General features: G+C 37.5%; 1 long non-coding RNA gene across 2 annotated transcripts in view; it reads right to left on the bottom strand.

Annotated features, from left to right (window-relative positions):
* Positions 1 to 20,534, bottom strand: part of LOC144652009 (uncharacterized) — a 60,706-nt gene that overhangs the window by 11,157 nt on the left and 29,015 nt on the right. Inside the window, exon 3 of one of the 2 annotated variants that reach the window (XR_013570416.1) lies at positions 907 to 995. This is a non-coding gene — a long non-coding RNA (uncharacterized LOC144652009). The remainder of the gene's footprint in view (positions 1 to 906; positions 996 to 20,534) is intronic. The other variant, XR_013570415.1, reaches the window with a different exon arrangement.

Here is a 20,534-nt window from a genome sequence, read left to right as displayed (position 1 = left end):
CTTTCCATTTTGTTGTACAACGACAATTTTACATTCTTTTCGTTTGTTGTAGTTGTTGGCGTTGACGTTTTATGCTGGTTTTACAAATCACTTACAAGGTTTTCAACCTAATAGGATATTTTTTTTTTGGATTTGATTTGGTGTGTTTTCACGCCTTTGTGGCATAAACAGTGAAACCTTTCTTAATCTTAAATAGCCCCCTCCCCCTCCCCCTCCCTCGCGAGTGAAAGGGTTCACTCGCGAGGGTGAGAGTATGTTTCTGTACAGCTATTTATATTTTGTTATAATTTTTGTGGAGAATTTTTGTGTTATGAGTCAGTAAAATATACATTAACTCATTGGAGTTTTCCAATGAGTTTGCAGCTAAGCAGCCCAAAACATTGTTTCCACCGAAACGCCTAGAAAAGAGGTCATTCTTGACTAAAAGTGTCTATGATAAGAAAGGTCAAAATATTCGTAGGTTTATAACGTGTATCTCTGGCCCTTTGAGACGTTTTACAGCAGCTAACAGACTGAGACTGAAAACGGAAGGAAATACAGAGAAAATACCGAGGGCGTAGAGTCGCTGGAAATGCGTGGGAGGCACGGACCCAAGGGATGGGCCATTATTTTCTTGGAGGGGGGAAAGAAAACTTTTCCTCTGCAATTTTTTTTTTTAGTTTACGCACCTCTGCAAACATTTTTATTTAAAATGCGACATATGTTTTGTTATACATATCGTGTTTGCAAACAATTTATTCTGTCTTTCTTGGCCCTGCAAACAATTTTTTCTCAATATTTCTCTCCCCCTCTCCAAAACAATAATTGTCCGTCCCCAATGTACCTTACAAAATAATGCTGTGATGGATTATCAACCTATAGCACTTGGTTTTTGCTAGCATACTGTAGCATATAATACGTTATGACCAACTTACAGAACTTCACAAATTCCGCTTGCTTCGATGCTTCCTTGATTTTTCACTTGCAAGTATAACATCCATGTATGCATAGGTGACCTTAAAAAAGCCAAACGGACAAATAAATATTATAATATAGTCGACTCCCGATAACTCGAACCTTCAAGGGAAATTGAAAAAGGTTCGAGTTATGGGAAGTTGAGAACAAATGACCAGAAATAAGTAAAAAACGAGGTTACTGTTTTTCTGTTCATACAATGTACACTTAAAACAGATTAAGAGTACAGTGAAGCCGAGTGAAATTGGAACAATACATTTTTAAATTACTGTATGAATCATAACGTAACGTAATGTAAAAAAAGCAAAGCAGCAGCGTCCGGGTACTGCGAACTTTGCAGGTTTTAAAAAGAACCACGTCAAGCTACTGCTACAGAGTTCATCGATTTACTTTCAATACGCACTGACGCTTCTCAACTTATCTATAACTATCAATTTTCTTTGAACGTTTTCTAAGGTTGGATTTGAAAGAATCGGTATCAACCACCACCAACAAACTTAAAGTCTGTAGCACGACAATGGCGCGACAGTTGTGTTTTGAGGGGCATTTCGGGGGCGGCTATGACTCGTGTACGTATTAATTTCAAACAAAATAAATTCACTTATTGACAAACATGCATGTTTCGAGTTATCGAGAGTAAAATTATATAGAAAATGACCTGAAGGAAAACAAAAATTGGTTCGAGTTAGCGCGAGATTCGAGTTAGCGAGGGTTCGAGTTATCGAGAGTCGACTGTATACTATTACAGCGTATTGTCTTAGTAGATCTCGAGTATTATACATTTAAATTGAACAAAACTAGTGGTAACCACAGGTTAGAAAGTGCGGGCCTCGATGCAGTTAAGAGAAGGTACTGCGAGGGAAGTGTTTTTAAATCACTGGACAAAAGAAAATTATTCCGAGTAAGGTCGAGTAACGCGTCACGCTTAAGTCACGAATGTTTTTTATCGTTTCCTATTGCCGCGAACCAATCAGAGTTTTTTTTTTGATTGACAGTTTTGGAAAGTGTAGTCCAGCACGCGGTGTGAATTTAGATGTGATTTTCCTCCGTCGGCAAACTCGCTTTGTTGTCAGTTTTATAAGGAATTTCTCGAGAATAACCGTTGTTGGAATCATTCGCTTTGCCGTAGTTTATCTGTGATAGAATCACAGCAGATCTTCTCAAAAGCAACACCTATAAAACAACGTCTGCAAAACGTAATGTCTGCAAGACAGAAGCCTCGATCTAATGTGACAAACTGTTGATTTTTCGCATTCTTATCGCTCTTGGAGACAAGATTTTTCTTTTCCGGTGTTATGAGAAACTGTCGTGATTGACACATTTTTTTGCATTCTGATCGTTCTTAGTGGAAGAACAAAATTTTCAACTTCCGGTTTGCAGATAGCCTTTATAAACGTGGCGCGCACGCGTAATACGCAATCCGCTGGTCACTGCCAAGATTAGGGTTGCGGGCCTCTCTTGGGCTCGCAATAAATTACATCTATTGAAAACTTCTGTTTTATTGTTTTAAATATCTCATCAAAAGAAATCATTTCTAACAACACCAAACTTCGAAAACAACAGGGTTCTTGTGAACTTTGAAATTCATTTTCTCGGGCTCTGATAAGAAATTGTTGTTGGTATTATCACGGATAATCACAAATTAATAGGATTTAAATTATTATTATTATTATTATATTTTTCGATTTCCTGATGACAATAAAAGGTTGCTTGGCTCCACTGTATCAACTTCTGCAACTGGTAATAAGTCAAAATTTCTTAATTTCCCCAGTATTACATTGATTTCGGGAGTGAGCGGTAGACGAATAGCTATTGCGCTGGTCTTGGAATGAAGCAGCCAGGGCTTCACTTTGAGCACTGGCCAGCATCAATGCGTTCTGTTAGAGCAGTTTTTAATTGAGTATCGTAAAACCAAAACCAAAGTAATTACTCTAGCCAATCACAAAGGACACAGACAATCCAGTGAACCAATCAAAACTCGAAGCAAATACATGTAACTGGCACGAAGCGCGGGAAAACGTGCGCGAGCGAGTCACGATTGGTTTTGGTTTTACTCCTGATTGGCTGAGAAAATGGCGCGAGATTTTTAAGCCAATCACTAAGCGTAGTAATGCAAAACCAAAGCAAACGCAATTTACTTTCGACACTCAAGTGAAAACCGCTCTAAATAGCAATCATTAAGAGCGAATTTAATGCTGGGGAAAAGGTAATCCTGCCGTGGACTAGCATCCCATCCAAGGGGGAATCGAAATACTCCTAGATGCTTCATGCTACTGAATACGGATGATTACGGTTGTCACCAATAATAATTTTTTCTTCTTGACCGCACATTTATTTTCTTTGTACCTAGAATGACAAGAGTGTGGAAAGCCCCGGTAACAATAATCATAGGATAATAACCAGCCTCGGGTGATTTTCACAAAGCCCTTCATCATCCTCGCAGGAAACCTAAAAATAATAGTCCATTTTTATTAAAAAAATTGTCATATTAGAGCACTGGAACTGTTAACGAGCATCTTCGGCTGCGGATGGCCAGAATAGGAAATGGATTGCAACTTGACAAAATAAGGCTTATCTTTTTAAGTTGTTGTCGCGCGTCTTCATATAATTGATATCTTAAGACGTAGCTTGATTTCTTTCCGCAAATTAAGGTTATATCTTCCATGAGATCTTCGGATGAAATGTTTTTCTGGGTTAAGTTGCAATTGCCTACCACAGAACAGTCTAGACCAAAAATCTGCAAAATCCGCGTGGCGTAACACCTTTAAATTACGACGTGATTCTCCATAGCAACAGACCAAAATAAAATATTCTAGTTGAGAAAAAATAAGTTTAAGTCAACCCTTAGGTATTAAAACAACTTGAAAATACAGGTTTTTATATCTAATGATATCTTCTTTGAAATGAACACGTTAGACGCGGACTGAGTTTATCGATGACATTCACTGAAATTTATTATATTGTTGTAGCTAGCAAAACCATATTTGACATTTTTAAATATATCAGTAACACAATCAATATCCTCGTGATAAGGTACTTCCGACTGCTCGGGTTTTATGGAATTAGAAACACTTTCTGCTTTTGATGAACGGAAATTTCAAAACTTATCTTTCTCATATAGACTATTTCTGCCTTTTGGATACGTGTTATTGAAATTGCTAGCCATGCAAAAATATTATTCAAAACTTCGTGAACACACACATCTTGTAAGTCTAAGCAATATGTGTTTTTGCGTAACAGCCGCACTTTAAGATTGCGAAATTCGTGAAAAGAGTAGTATAATATTAATATAAAATCACATAATTATATGTACGATCTCAAACTGCTCCACATACGGCAATAAAAATAAAACATTTGCTATAAATAGTTAAGGAAAACACTTAAATGACATTTTCGATGAAAAGGTAATCATTCAATCCTTTAATGCCCACAAAGTGATCAACGCATGTTTTTCTAAATTCAGACTATATATTGTTTTAATGCAAATGTACCATTAAAACATGAACATGTATTTAATACTCAAGCCTAACATCAAAAGAAATTACGACAAAAATCAAACAAACTTTGTTATCAATATGTTGGTAAACCAGGATCAGAAATGGCCCCATTGAGAAAGATTCTTTTGATACGGGAATGGTGCCATTACTTCTTATTTTTTAGTAATATAACAAATAAAGCGCCGAAATGGCATCGTACGGCTTTCGATTTCAGGGGACACATAAATTGCCAATCGAAATTTTATTTTGTGCTTTATGTTAAAACAGAACAACTTCCGATCAAATCGTCAGAGTTTTCGCGTTCTTATCATCATTTGCGCGCAAGGAGCGAAATCAGTTCCATGAATGTTAACGGATGCGGCGTCGTGAAATGGCACTTTTCGAAAATCGTGAAATAATTATGCGTATATTATACGATTTTGTTTAATTTTCTTTTAATTTCATTTTCCAAACCTTTTTGAGTCCTTGTTAAATTGCCATTATAGACAATATAGCATGAATAGCCCTTGCAATAATCATAACATTACGAAATTTCCCGTCAGAAAAACTGCTTGCTTTTTTGGAAACCGTGACAACACTTTTGTCTCTGAAGATTTCAATTAGCATAATAATACACTCCGCTGTGTACAATTTATACCTTAAAAGGCTGAATATTGTCAACGGCTATTTTGGGAACCAAAGTAATCTCCAGATGGCAGTCATATTTGGTGGTTGCTAGGCGATTGATAATAGATTTTAATTTATAATGCACATTTACACGTTCTAGAAAAGATCTAGCTACAGTAAACTTCTTCTGTGTAGATAGTGGAATACGGCTATTTGGTGCAGCATATTTCGAAACAGCGTGAGAGCAACTGACAATGAAACAAATGCTTAAGAAAGCCGAAATTCGCTCGAGAAGGCTAAATACGATCATGGAAATGGTTGAAAGCCAAGACGAAAATGGTAATCTAGTGGCGGACTCAAATCCAGCAAAAGTGGAAATTTCTAGTGATATTTCTAATACAACAAGCCTCACAAGACGGCTATATCAACACAGATCTTCAAGGGACGCAACTGCTACATACAGCCCCCGCGAAAGGAGAATCCCTTGCTCCCACGCAACGCCGCAAACACTGTCGGCCACATCGCCAAATTGGCGGGAAAGGGACAACGTATCAATAACACCTGCGGGAGTTGTTAGAAGCTCAAGTGAGTTATTGACGGGATCTGCGCTTAAACCAGGCCGTGCTGTTTCAGAGGTTGAACTCTTTTTCCCTGAGTTTTTTACAGACGGTGAAATGAAGCACAGCAGCGGAACAAATATAGAGCCTGTCCACGTCCACAAGGATGAACCGAACAGAAATAGTCAGCACGAAAGTGAAGATCCACTCGTTCAGTCGTGGCTGGATTTGTTTGGATCGCAGTTTTATAGATGAAAATGAAACAATGTTATCATCCGTGCATCTACAAAAATAAATGGGTATAAAAGACATTGCGGTTTAACTCGGAAGCTACGTACCTGAAATTGAGCCAAAAGATGAATAGCGGTACAACGAATACCGTAAAAAAAATAAACGGACCAGAACATTTTTTTAGCAGCAACATAAAGTGTTTATTTACATGTATAAATATTATACTTTCCGTTTTGGCAAAGACCTCTGTTTATTTGGATTATTCTTTATTTTGGTTCGAAACGCGCTGAACACGAGACTGACGCAGTGGGTAGAAAACAATAATATCGAAAGTATAAACAGACTAATTCAGTCGATTCAAGAGCTGAAATTACTAGGCACTACCAGCATCCCTAATGAGGCAATATTTAAAAATAGGGATTGCTTTTTAAAATTTTACATAACTACATAAGTAAGTAGCTAAAATGCATTTGTTTGTATTCGGTAATGTATACAGCCTGTAATATCAGTCAAGCAATAAAAACGTATTTTTAGTAGCTTGTTGTTCACAAAAATCTACATAACAGCCATTTTCAATTAGCACCGAAACATATAACACTAAGTCTCGCCGATTATTTACCTACTTTGTTGCGCAACTTCATAGTGCAAGCTTGAGTTTATTTAGTTTAACGCATTTGATCAAATAAAACGTTAGGTGTTTCGACCATTCCAGATTAATATACAAACGCTTATTATTGAAAGTTAGTTGAGCGGTTTTAAATTTGCAGTCATAACAACTTCCAAGGAATTAACGAAAGTTTTTATCTATTAAAAAGCCAACTGATGTATCTAGGAAAAGGTCTTGGTCTGCTTGAGTTTACAGGCTGCACCTCTAAGAAATTAGTGATAAATTGTTTGTCTTCCAACAAAGTACTCGAGAAAAAAAAATGTGACAGTAGCCCAGGGGGGGTACTTGCAGTATACATGACGGGGGGTCCGACGGAGCTTCATATTGGGAACCCAAAAATACATGGCCTGAAATTTTACACCCCAAAAAACCTGGCATCAAAAATTTTTTTTACCCCAAAATACAGACCTAGCACCTCGTTACTGATTTATTCAATCCAACAGACTTTAAGACCTAAAAATACATGACAGATCTCTTGACCCAAAAAAATACCGAGGGTGTAAATTTTCAACCCAAAAAATACGTCGGACCTCCCCGTCATGTATACTGCAGTCCCCCCCCCCCTGGGGACAGGAGCTTCTGGAAGTTACTGGACGGGTGACTTTTGAATTAAAAGGGGAAGCCTCAGGCAGATTTTGAAAAAACAAACAAGAAAACAAAATGCGAGGGTCACCGTTGTATTCTGCCGATTCATATTCTGTTGAAATTGTGCACAAAAAATCAAAGGTGTACTGCTCCGTGGAAATGATTTAAAAACCTCTTTCTGTATTTACACGTACTTCATCTATGAGTACAATAGAGTAAATATCCGGTAATATTGATTAAAGAGGTTGCAAATTAATCGAAAGCAGCGTCGATAGATAAAAAATATATGTTCGTTGTTTCACCAGCGCTGGGGCAGTGTATATGAAGTTTATTTTTTTTTTCAGAATGCGTAAAAAGGCGACTTTTTTTTAAAAAAAGTCTCTTGGGTAAGGAAAAGGTAATCGTAAGAAGTTGTTGTTCCTGAAACAGTCTCTCTCTTCTGCTTATCTGAAGATACAACTGAGCCAATTATTATCTTGAACCCTTGTGCGAAAAAAAATTAACAAAAACATAAATAAAAGCTTATTAAAAAATAAAGCGATAAAACATACTGGACAATATGAAACTCCCTAATAATAAACATGCAGGTTTCAAATACCAGGCACGAGAAGAAAAAAGGCAAATTTATTAAAGGCGAAGAAATTCATGCCAATATGGAACTCGGTTATTCTGATAAGCAAACTTTGAAAATAACTCCTCCCTCGTAGCCTTTACAGGTGCGATTCGGCCGCGAAACGGTGTATTTTTTCATAAAACGTTGTTTACTCCTCAGTTTCGGGATTTTTCCGAAGTAAAAGAGGTTTATGGTCCAACGTTTTGGTCAGTTTTACTCGCCTGCTTCTGGAATAAAGAAACAAATCAAAGATCTCTTAGAGATCTACCGACTATTTTGCATTAAGGGAGTAGAAATATAAAAAGACGGAAAAGGATTATTTACTTGTGTTTTAGCGTGAGTCACACAATCCATTGTTACGAAATTCAGTGCACGAGGTTAAATATTAGCGACCCTTCAACCTCGTTCCCAGGGTCTGGCCTCCAAGAGCGAGGGGGGGGGGGGGGGGGCGAGGGCGGGGAGAGAGAGACCCTGGGAACGAGGTTGGCGACCCTTAAGATAGATCGCCTTTCAGAAACACATACAGTACGTTGAGTTTTGTATTGCAACATACCTAGTTGTACGGTACAAGTTTGAGTTCTTGTGATGTTTAAGTATCTGCGTTTTCAACTTCGTTGTGGCTATTGGTGCGTTTTTTAACTGTTCAGTCAAGAGAGAGGACAATCGGTAAGCGTAGTTTCCTCCTCTAATAATTTTGTTTCGTTTTTACCTCGATTGAAGTACGTTTCTCTTGTGTTTATGTATTTATATTTGTGTTGCGGATGTAATGTTTGATACGTGTCACAGACTTTAGCTTAATTAAGGCATGGGAAATAGCTGCCATCAAATTCGTTGAAAATATAAAAAAATAAACTCTTAAGACAGTGAAGGAACATTTCAATAACACACCAAATAGAAAAGAAGGTACGGATGGCCAAAAGCGACTAAGATTGAAATGGTTTGAGTTTTTGAAATATTGTTAGGCTGAACAGTTTTCAAAGTTGATCTCGTTTGCTTGGTGACTTTAAATTATAACGCCCGGGAAACACATTTGGTTGCAATGAAGCTATGATTTTGTCATTTATATCCACAGAAGTGGATCGTAGTTACATAAAGATCTATTATTATTATTAGAAGTAATTTATTGGCAAACATTAATTTAAGTTTCATAGTGAGTATTTGGCAAGACTCAATGAAATAAACGTAGCTCAGCCGTGACACAATCCCTTTAATTTGTTACGTAATGTTCTTAATTTGTTGCGTAACCTTTGATAAGAAATAATAAGTCGCATTTTTAAAAATTTGTTACGTAATGATGTGTCATACGCGGTAATACTTATATAGCAATAGCTCACGTTTTTCTGTCTGTCTGTTTCATCTAGACACTGCCATTATCATCTGTTTATTGGTCAATTTTCTAATAAGATGACTGCGCTGCGTAACCAAGCACAGTTAGGCTAAAACGTGATTTTCAACTCACGCGTAAGGTCTACACGAGGCCAGACCAACTCGAGAAACAGAGTAGGTACGGTCAGTAATTTGCGTCAGATCCATTACCAAAGGAAATTACAGTTTGGTCGCTCTTTTTTAGGCGATTCTGACGGACAAAAACTGGTCTTAAAATCCTAAAGATCGTAACAGAATTCTTCTTTTTCTCTTCCGTTTCAGCAGAGATCTTAAGCTAAACCACTAACTTAGTTCCGAGATTGTAATTAACAAAAGAAAAAAGGCAGCGCATATATGAAATTAACGATCAATATAAAGTAAAACCTATGTACATAAAAATTCAGGAAGTTGTTAATGTTCTATGCAATGCCTAACCTATATCACACCTGTGAATATTGCGTACCTACTATCGGCAACAAAGTTAACCAGGAGACCTTATTTTTCAAATTGGCTTTTAAAAAAATTATCACTTAAAAGTAAAAATACATACTAGTTATGCAACGCTTTCGAGTGGTATACTATGGAATATCCCACGAGTCACTTGTATTTTCTCGGTATACACACGAGCCTTTAGGCGAGTGTGTATGCCAAGAAAATACAAGTGACAAGTGGGATATTCCATAGTATACCACGAGAAAGTGTTGTGTAACTATTTTATACCATGCCATAGAAAATACGCTTACTAAATTTCGTCGAGAATACAGTCGCAGCGCACTATGGGAAGGTTGGGTTGAATACCGTCGAATATACAACGGCTTTCCTGTATTCTGATTGGCTGTATTTTCTATGGCATGGTATAAAAAACTGTATCATACGGTTTGCAGTTACAAATTGTATAATCACAGACTATTTTTTTCACTACACTAGACCAGTTTAAAGTAAAACCTATGTACACAAAAATTGAGGAAGTTGTTCATGTTCTATGCAATGCCTAACCTATATCACACCTGTGTATATTGTGTACCTACTAACGCCTTGTTCTGATTTGCTGGTTTTTACACTATATGTGTCTTTATGAGCAATTAAGTCATCGAAAAAACCAAGGACTGCTGTCTGTTAACGAAAACTCGTCGAATTTCACAAGCGAAACTGGTATTCCGACTAGATACCACGACGACTATGATTACACACTTGTAAGTGATTAGAGAGAAAGCCTGTATTTATTAGTAAAACCGATGGAAGCAGGCAGTCGTTACACCTAGCCTTAAATTTCTTTATTATTTTTTTGTATTTGGCTAAAAATTGCCCGCTATATTTAGCTACAGGCTGCAAAAAACAATTTGTCTGTCTTCCCCTTTTTTTTAGTATGCGCTAACAAAAGGAAGAAAATAGCCGAAATATTGCTTTGTTAAAAACTTGAAGATTTTACGTAATTTGCAGGAAAGCTTTTACCGCGAACCAATAGTATTTGCGTGCTAAATACATTAACATCTGCTCAGAAATGAGGCAGCCCTACAATGGCGCGGTACTCCGTATATTCGTTTCATCCTTACTGCTTTTTCTCTTTCCCTTTTTATAATAAGAAAAATTACTTGCACTTAGTTAAAAGCGACAGAAGAAAGACGTAGCTGATTATAACCCTGCTGGCGGCAACAACATAAGAACAAACGCTTTGATCGGTAACGATCATTGATGCTAACTTGTATTATAGCACAACTAAAGTAAAGCGCGCGTTCTGATTGGTTAATTTAGCGTCTACTATTTGTCCATGGGTGCACGCTGACGTATGCCTTCAACCTGAGCGCGTGAACTGATCTGATGCGACATGGCACAAGAAAGTGCCACTACTTCACGAGTTTTTACTTGTTTTCTCAATTTTCCTGTGAATTTGAAAAGCTAAACATAAGAAAAACCATTTCTCCATAATGCTGAAAGACTTTGAGGTATAATGCAAGTTTGAAATAATTCAAAACTTTGTTTTGTTTGTATTTTTCTTTTATGTTTTCGTCAGTGTTTACGCGAGCACTACAAATAAGCGCGCGCACTTTTATCTCAAAGAAACTTTAATAAATCGCCTAAAAGTTGTGCTATAAAACAAATGGTAAACGTCACAGCGTGCACTATTGAGTTACAGATGCACTTGGGAGGTTTGCTAAGCACTCAAGAAGCTAGAGTCGCCCTCGGCTATCGCCTCGGGCGACTCTTACGCATCTTTCGTGCTTAGCAACCTCCCGCGTGCATCTGTAACTCAATAGTGCACGCTGTGACGTTTACCATTTGTTAAAGCTGAGTGTGTGAGATTAAGATAGACAATGACACTGACCATTTCCGTAAAATTGCTTGAGCCGATAGCGGGCACATCAGACAATTAATTGTATAAAAACATTTAAAAACATTCAGTTGTATGGTGAAACACCGAAATGGTAAAAAAAAAAAAAACATGGCCAAGGAAAAGTGAGGTTCGGCCACGGTTTAGCCGAGTAGCAACAAATGGTTTGGAAATCTTTTGTACAATGGTCAACTACTAACGTTCAAGTTTTAAACACTTATAATCCGTCTAAGAAAAACAGTCTGAAAAGAACCTTTAAACTCCTTAATTAAGTTTAGTTAACATTTATTCACCGAATGGAGGTGGCAAGTGGTGGATATTTACCGAGCCGCGAGGCGGCGAGGAAATATTCGCCACTATCCACCAACACTTAGGTGAATAGTTGTTTTAGTGTATTGTAAAACAGTGAGATAATATAGCCCAAAATGATGATTTTTGACTAGTTTATTCCCGTCAATGATAAAAATTTTCTCGCGCGCGTTGCTCGAAATTGAATAGCAAAGGATATCCGAAGTTTGAGTAGCCAATCAGTGCGCGCCAAAAACGCTATCCACTGTCTCAGTATATACTAAAATTAGATTTCTTGGACAACCTTTACACAAGCAATTAGCAGAATAAATAGTTTTTTTAATGAATGAATTTTCTATAAATTGAAAAAATGTAAATAAAGAAGCATTCCTTGCAATTGTGTTTGAAGGTTAAGTAATGGCACTCAACAACAGATTCAGAAAAGGTGAAAATGCTTTAAACGCTCTTTTATCTTTAAAATTTTCCGACTTCCCGCAATACCTCTAAGAAAGTGAAAATAACAAGGCACATATTATTTCCTAACTCTAATACGAAAATTACACCTGAGTGTGGCAGATTTTTTTTTCGGCGAACGGTTTACCTGAAGCCCCAAATTTTAGTCAAATTTGGACATTAGAAAATGGCCACCAATTAAATTGAGTGAAATACATTAAAAATAACCGGGTTATCCGAATGGCAAATCGATAACATATATTTGCAGATACTAAAATCAAACAAGAAAAACAAACAAAACTTTTTCAATTGCGATTTTGATGAAGTCAATAGCAAAAAGTTAAATAATAGATTAAAATAGTAAAACAGAAAATTACAAATGAAAGGTCAAGCACCCGTTAACAGAAAGCTAACAGCTACCAGAGCTCTGAATATTGCACCGATTTTAAGTGCGAATTTCGATCGATTCGTCGCTTTTATTCTTCTTGCGTAAGAGAAAAATTCGAGAAAAAGAGATTGCTCGCAGTCAGTTCGCTTCAAGCTGGATCATCAAAATTGAATGAAAGAACAATTTGTAGTCCATTAAGGATATTTACAATTTAAATCTATTAACTAACGAAAGAGGCAGCCCAATTGAAATATTTTTCCTAAACAAGGCCAAGAGAGTCACCGTTAGCTGAATTTTAATACAGCATTTAACGCACTTAATAACAAAATTCAATTAATAAGCATACTGATGACACTTGTCTATCTGCCTGTACTGTCAGTTCCTAAATACACATAAACGTTAATCCACTTGTTATATCTTACACGTTGAAAAAAAAAAGGTTCAAGTTGAAAAAAAATGAACGTTCTCCCTGCTAAATTATCGTAGATATTGGTACAGTTCTTGCCCCCAATATATTTTTCATTGTTCAATGTTCAAAATGCCAATTATTTTATTATCTGCAGGCCAAACAGATGCATCCAGGAGCCGAGAACTGGATCAGCTTGGACGTCAGGTGGTATCACACGGTCCTGATGATAGCGAAGCAATTTGTCACGTGGAAAAAAGTCGGGGAATAGAAGCTCGGCACTTGAGCGGTCAAGGGATGGAACTGCAGTTTTACCGTGACAAGAACCTTTTCGTGTCTTTGAACTTGCTGTTTTTGATTCTGTAGCAGAAGATGATTCTTTTAGGACAGTGCAATTCTTTGAATCTGTACTTTTGCTAATTGGTGACTTGTGATGCGATCCAGGACTGACAAGTTGTAGGCTTTGGTTAAACGGTAGCAAATATTTTCCTTCGACAGTGCATAACGTTTTCTCGCAAGCTGCTTCACAATCAAGATGAAGAAATCTGCTGCAAAGGGTATGCATGCTTCGTCAACCGAACACTGCTCTGAGCGGGAATGAATCAGTTAAAAGAACATATGGACTGTCAAGATAGCCGGCAATACTTATATAGCAACAACTCACGTTTTTCTGCCTGTCTGTTTGATCTAGACACTGCGATTGGCCCATTTTCAAAGATGACTGAGCTGCGTAACAAAGCACGGTTGAGCTAAAACGTGATTTTCAACTCACGCATAAATCTGCACGAGGCAGGACTATCTCGAGAAACAAGGTAGGCCCGTAATCTGCGTCAGGCCCATTTCCAAAGTAAATTAATGCTAGGTTGCTTTATTTTAGGTGATTTTGAAAGACAAAATCTAGTCTTAAGATCGAATAAAATAAGAAAAGATATGCGCCGAAGCCATCTCGGATGTTTAAAATTGGATAAGATCAAAACGGACTTCTTAATTCTTACCGAAGGAAATCATCTTGCAGTGAAATTGTATGCAACTTTTTTTGTATCATGATGCTTAGCTTCAAAATCCTCTTCTGTTTCAGCTTAGAGTTTTAGCTAAAACCAGTAACTTAGTTTCGAGCTCGTAACTAATAAAAGAAGAAGAGTAGCGCGTGCATATGAGAAATCAGAGACCAGTGTAAAGCAAAACCTATATACATAAAAATTAGGAAAATTGTTGACGTTCTATATGCACTGCCTAATTAAACAGCTTGATTCCATGTTAAACAATGTTCCTTCTCAACTTAGACCTGCACATGCACCCGCATGGGCGAATACGAAGCATTAACCTCCTCTGATCATGATTAAAGGAGAGTTTTTGTTTAAGATAGAGTTGTTTTTGATACTGTGTAACGCCCAAAATGTGTCTCAGTGCTATTACGCAGAACCCGCTGTGGTCGCGTTGAAATAGTGAATGAGGTCTTCATAATATCATACATATATTGGCGTACCTACTACCGGCAACAAAGTTATCCCGGAGCCCTTAATTTTTAGTTTGGCTAATAAAAACTGTTTGTTAAAAGAAAAAATATGCATTTATCGTATTGTTTGCCGTTTTAAATTGTAAAATCACAGGTATTTTAGACTACACTATGTCTTTATCGGGAAGGGTGCTGTTCGATGCTGTTGATGAAAAATCATCGTGTTTTACAAGCGAAACTGCACAGCTGAAAACATAACTTAACCGTGGTGTAAAACTCAAATAAAGCTGGTATTTATTTTGAATGTAATCAGCTTCACGCTAACTTTACATTTTTTAAAGCTGACTTTATGCCAACATTAAAGGGTAAAGGGACTTCTTTACACCAACTTTAAATCACATTTACTCATGGTAGCGTAAAGATGGCTTAACCACCTTTAACAACATTTAATTGATGGTGCAAAGTTGAATAACCAACTTTAAACCACCTTTAATTTCACGTAAATCCCAATTTTCGTGCTGTGCTGGTTTTCCGACTGAATACCACGACAATACTGATTACATACAAATGATTATAAAGAAAGGTTTCTTTTATCGGTAAACTCAAAAACCGATGGAGGTAAGCAGTCGGTTAGAATTTGTTTTAAATATCTTTATTTGTTTATTTATTTTATTCCCCGCTAGAGCTACTGACTGCAAAAAAGGTTGTCTGCTTTTTTCTTCCCTCGTATGGCTAATATGCGCTGACAAAAGGACTAAAATAGTAGATATTTCAGTTCAGTTTTCGTTTGTTTCAATTTAAAGATTTTACCGGGAACCAATAGAATTTTCGTGCTAAATACATTAACACTGTATAGTAAATGGTTTGAACCCAGGAGTATCAGTAGGTCGTTAAGTATGATCGTCCGGGTGAGAGTAGTTCTGGAAAAGGGTGAACCTCTGCCTTACATCGACTTACTTTCAGTACAACGGAAAACACTACAAGCAGTTGTACGGAACAGCCATGGGGTCGCCGGTTTCCGTTGTTGTCGCAGAAATTGTGATGCAAAACATCGAGGAACGCGCCCTTGCAACTTGCCGACAAACGATACCGCTTTGGTTACGCTACGTTGACGATACTTTTACCGCCGTACACAAAGACGAGATTGACGATTTTCACGAACACCTCAACGAACAGAACGCCGACATTCAGTTTACCAGAGAGATCGAAGAAAATGGAAAACTTCCTTTTCTAGACTGTCTGGTAAGCCGCGACAACAACGAACTACGAACTACAGTGTACAGAAAACCGACGCATACCGACAGATTACTTGACGAAACATCCTACAACCCGACTTCCCACAAAGCTGCGACTATCAAGACTTTGACAAGACGAGCGCAACTAGTTTGCGATACACCCGACAGTTGTCACAGTTTATCTGACGAAAACAAATACCTTGACCGCGTTTTCCACAAGAACAACTACAACACTGACTTTATTAGACGAAACACTCACCGAACTACTGAAACTACTGAAACTGACAGAAACCCGACGTCTGTTACTACAGCGACTATACCCTACATCAAGGGCACTTCTGAGACTATTGCGCGGATTCTACAACCCTACAATATCCGTGTTGCTCAAGGACGAACCTAACGACAGACAGGGAGCGATTTATAAGATCAAATGCTCCGACTGCCAGGCCTCCTACATCGGAGAGATCGGTAGAAACCTCAACACGAGACTGACTGAACACAAACGAGCGACGAGAAATGGTGATGTCAACAATCACATTTCTGAACACCATCGATTTACTAACCACAAAATCGACTGAGACTCTGCTGAATGCTTAACCTACAGTACTAACTATTTTCAACGACTGACTCTGGAAAGCTGGTACACAAACTTAGAACAAACGCCTATAAACAGATGTCAACAGCTACCGGCACCTTACAAACGACTCATTCACGACTTAAACAGAACCGACAAACGGACCGCCAACAGAACGACTTAATTTGACTAACAATAGACGGAACAGAACGACTTAATTTGACTAACAATAGACGGATCGAAACTGACCAATTACTGTCGACAAACTCTACACGAGTCTTACAGCCAGTAACATCACGGCTGAACTGACCAGTCAACATCAACGGACCAGACTAAAAACATCATCGACTGACAACAACTTTTCACTTGACTCTGAAGATGACTTCCGCTCAGGTTGTCGAAACATCAGTCACCATCAACAGTTCTTCTCAGAACTACTCTCACCCGGACGATCATACTTTACGACATTAACACTGTATTCATAGGCGTACGGGCAATTTTTTGCCAGGGGGGGCGGTGAACCATTTGCCCAAAAAATTATCGCAAGTTGCCCAAATTTTTACGAAAAAGTCGAGAAGAAACGAGGGTCCTGTGATGCACTAATATAAGCTAAAAAAGGCCTACATATGAAGAAAAAATATTCTCGTGCAGTTCTTGCATATGAATTTATCATATGAGCTCATAAATCACCTTAAAGACTGAATAGCTATCTGCCATTTCGATGGCCGAAGATTTCAATGATACGATCTTTTCATGGTTGACTACAGATTTGGCATATGCCCTTTCAATGTTAATAAGTGCGATGTTACTGACACGTTGTTGCCCCATGGTGCTGTTGAGGTAAGTTTTCAATCTGCGCAATGCACACAATGATCTTTCTGCAGAACACGATGTAGCAAGTATCATGCACTGCGAGGATATGTACCACATAAGAAAACTTTGGAGACATTCAGACATCAAATAGAACATTCTCGCGCATTGTCTCCTGCACTGTTCTGAAACACTCATGTAGCCTAATCCGCGCAAACGACGAAAACTCGCGTACATTTTCTGCTCGGCTTTCAGAATCTCGCCGTCGATTTTGTAAAATTTAGCAACGCGGGAGAAGCTTTCTTTATCAGGGTCGTATTGAGTGACCATCATTGTGTCCATTATTAAAGGAAATATGAATTTATTTGTTATAACGTTTAGAAAAGGAAGTTGATAATAACTGCTGGCTTCCACGTACAAGCAACGCTTCTTTGGTGCATTCATCAAGCTGTCCATTCACTGGTTCTTTAGATTTAAGATCTCGCTAGATTCCACGTTCTTTCTGAATGTATCGATTCTCACTGACGTCCCTACTTGAAATGGTGGCCGCCGGAAATTTACGTCCTACAGTTACGAAGATATCAGCGCCTCTCGAAATAAGGAATCTTGGGTAAATCTTGTTAGTGAATCTGGTCTCACATTGTCAAGAAAATAATAATCACGCCGACTTCAGGTTAAAATAAAAAATATCTATCTTTTCAAAAAAAAAAAGAAAACTACTTGAAAAACTGGCTTTGCCCAAATTTCTCTTGCTGCCCAAAAAATCTGAGTTGCCCAAAATTTGGGGGGGCTGCAGCCCCCCCAGCCCCCCCGGCCCGTACGCCTATGACTGTATTAACATTTGCTGAGATATGCGGCAGCCCTACGATGACGCGATACTCGGTATATTCGTTTTATCTTTCCTTTCTCTCTTTCCATTTTTAAATAAGCCAAATTACCTGTACTTAGTTAAAAGCGACAGAAGAAAGACATGGCTGATTATAACACTGCTGGCGGCAAGAACATAAGATCAAGCGCATTGATCTGAAATGATCATTATTTCTTCTTGATGTTAACTTTCAAGTGGCGTGTGTGAGATTAAGATAGACAATGTCACTGACCATTTCCGTAACATTGCTTGAGCCGATAGCGGGCACATCAGACAATTTATTGCACAAAACCAGAAACCCATAAGGGTTGAATACGTGTAACTCCATATAGATTTACTTTTTTATCCGTTTTTATTATGTAAATAGTTCTTTTTTAACTTATTTTAACTTTAAATTATTAATTGTAATAGTTGTATAATGATAGGTTTAAGTTGTTTTTACGTTTTTTTTCTTAGTCAGGTGTCCACGCTTAGTAGAGGGGACTTTTCCCTTCAGCTAAACATTTTTAGACACGGAAATTAAGTTTATTATTATTATTATTATTATTATTATTATTCGCATTGTACAAAGCGTTTGCACATTCGTTTACACTAAGTACCATATTTGGAAAATCACGAGAAACATTTAACCAATCAAAATTACTATATTTGGATTAAATTCACAGCGCGCGCTAGCTCGCGCTCGATGGCGTAATCTTGTTTTTGAAAAAGCTTGGTTGAATAAAGTTAAATTTGGTTAAATTCTCTTGTTTCATCTTCTTAAAGTAGTCTGCAGGAGAACTTCGTTTCGATACACTTGATGTATTTCTTTAGATTCTGTAAGAAAAATGACGGCGTTTTGGTCGAAATTCAAGCAACTTACCGCAAAACCAAAAATTATGTTGCGTATGTCATTACGTGTACAAAGCATTCGCGTACAAATTCTCCGTGTTTCCAATTATGGTACTTAGCAAAATGAATATTCAAACGCTGTGCGCGCGCGTTACACGTTTCAACCCTTATGGGTTTCTGATAAAACCTTAAAAACATTCAGTCTTGATGCATGGTGAAACACAGAAATGGTAACAAAAACATGGTCAAGGTATTAAGTGCAGTTCAGACACAGTTTAGCCGAGTAGCAACAAATGGTTTGGAAATCTTTTTTGTAGTGGTCAACTAAAAACGTTAAATTTTTAAACACCTTTAATCTTCATCAGTTAAGGCGATTTCATAGTCTTTAAAAAAACAATCTTTAAAGAACATCAGAAACACCACACCTTAGCTAATTGATTTTATTGGTTTTTATCCACAAAGAGCAATTTGCATAATAGCACTTTTACAAATAAGCATCTTGGACAACCTTTAAACAAACATTTAGCAGAATTATGAATTCGCAAAATGGCGTTTCTAAAAAAAAATCGAAGAAATTTAAAGTGAAGAAACAATCCTTGCAGTCGTGTTTGAAAATTACGTAATTGCAGACAACAAGAAACTCGGAAAAGATCGAAATGCTATAAACGCTACCTCTAACCTCTCGTTTAATATTTGTGTCTAATTGAAATTTGTTGGTGCTAAAGTAAGAGATATTGTTTGTTCGAGGTCCCGGCGTTTATTTGAGGTCAAGCTAACAAGTAAATATATTCTGTTTGTCACAAATCTCGACTGCAACATAAACTATCCAATCCGTAATAGTGCACCTTTGGGAAATAATCACCTTTGGATACCCAGGGACACTTTTTCAAGGCAGAACGAAGAGAAAAATCGTCCTGCCTTGACAAACTGCCCCTTGGTCTCGATTATCGGTAACAATAAATCAATCTGAAAAATTGGCAGAAAATTGCAGTCCGTTAATAAACGCCGGGCCCCGATTAAACGCCGGCTTCAAATAAACGCCGGGTTCGCGAAGCCAAGTTTGAAATAATTCAGAACGGTATTCAGAACATATGGTCAAAGATGAAGAAGATTAAAACGGGGCTGAACAGTTTTCAAAGCTTATGTCTGAAAATTGAAAATTACAACGTCCGAGAGCCGGACATATTTGGTTGCATATGAAGCTATGGTTTTCTGAACTCGGTCAATTGAAGTTCACATGGAGAATTTGGCCAAAGTTAACAAAAAACTGATAAACTAAACTCAACCGTGTCACAGTCTGGTTGAAGTTCAGCGGAAATTTTTATCAATATATTTACAGTACAATAAAAGTTTGCAGATTTTAGTCACGTGTTCTTCCACATGGCAAAAACAAAACAAAAAATCAATCGGAAAACTCTATTTTAATTCCGATTCTAGTGTAGTCAATAAAGTTAAAGCATTTTAAAAACACTAATTAACACAAAGCTGTAGCAGCTATTCTGAATGCTGACTACCGGGACTATGAATATTGCACAGATTCTAAGCGCGTTATAAATTTTGATCGATCTGTCGAATTACATTCTTCTCTCCTCAAAGAAAAACGCTAAGAAAAAGAAAGAGGCTGCTTGCAGTCAATTCACCACAAGCTGGTTCGTCAAAATCGGACAGGGCTATTTGTAGTCCATTAAGAACATTTTCAATTTAAATCCTTTACTTACGAAAAAGGTCGCCCTAGTAAAATTGTTATGCCTAAACAAGACCAAGAGATTATTCGGTAGCTGAATTTTTATACAGTACTTAACGCACTTAATAAAAAAATTT

The sequence above is a fragment of the Oculina patagonica genome, chromosome 4, assembly GCF_052425735.1.
Source record: "Oculina patagonica isolate OP01 chromosome 4, crgOcupat, whole genome shotgun sequence".
NCBI lineage: Eukaryota > Metazoa > Cnidaria > Anthozoa > Scleractinia > Oculinidae > Oculina > Oculina patagonica.
The sequence above is the reverse complement of the archived record's forward strand: the minus strand, read 5'-3'. Positions and strand labels throughout refer to the sequence as shown.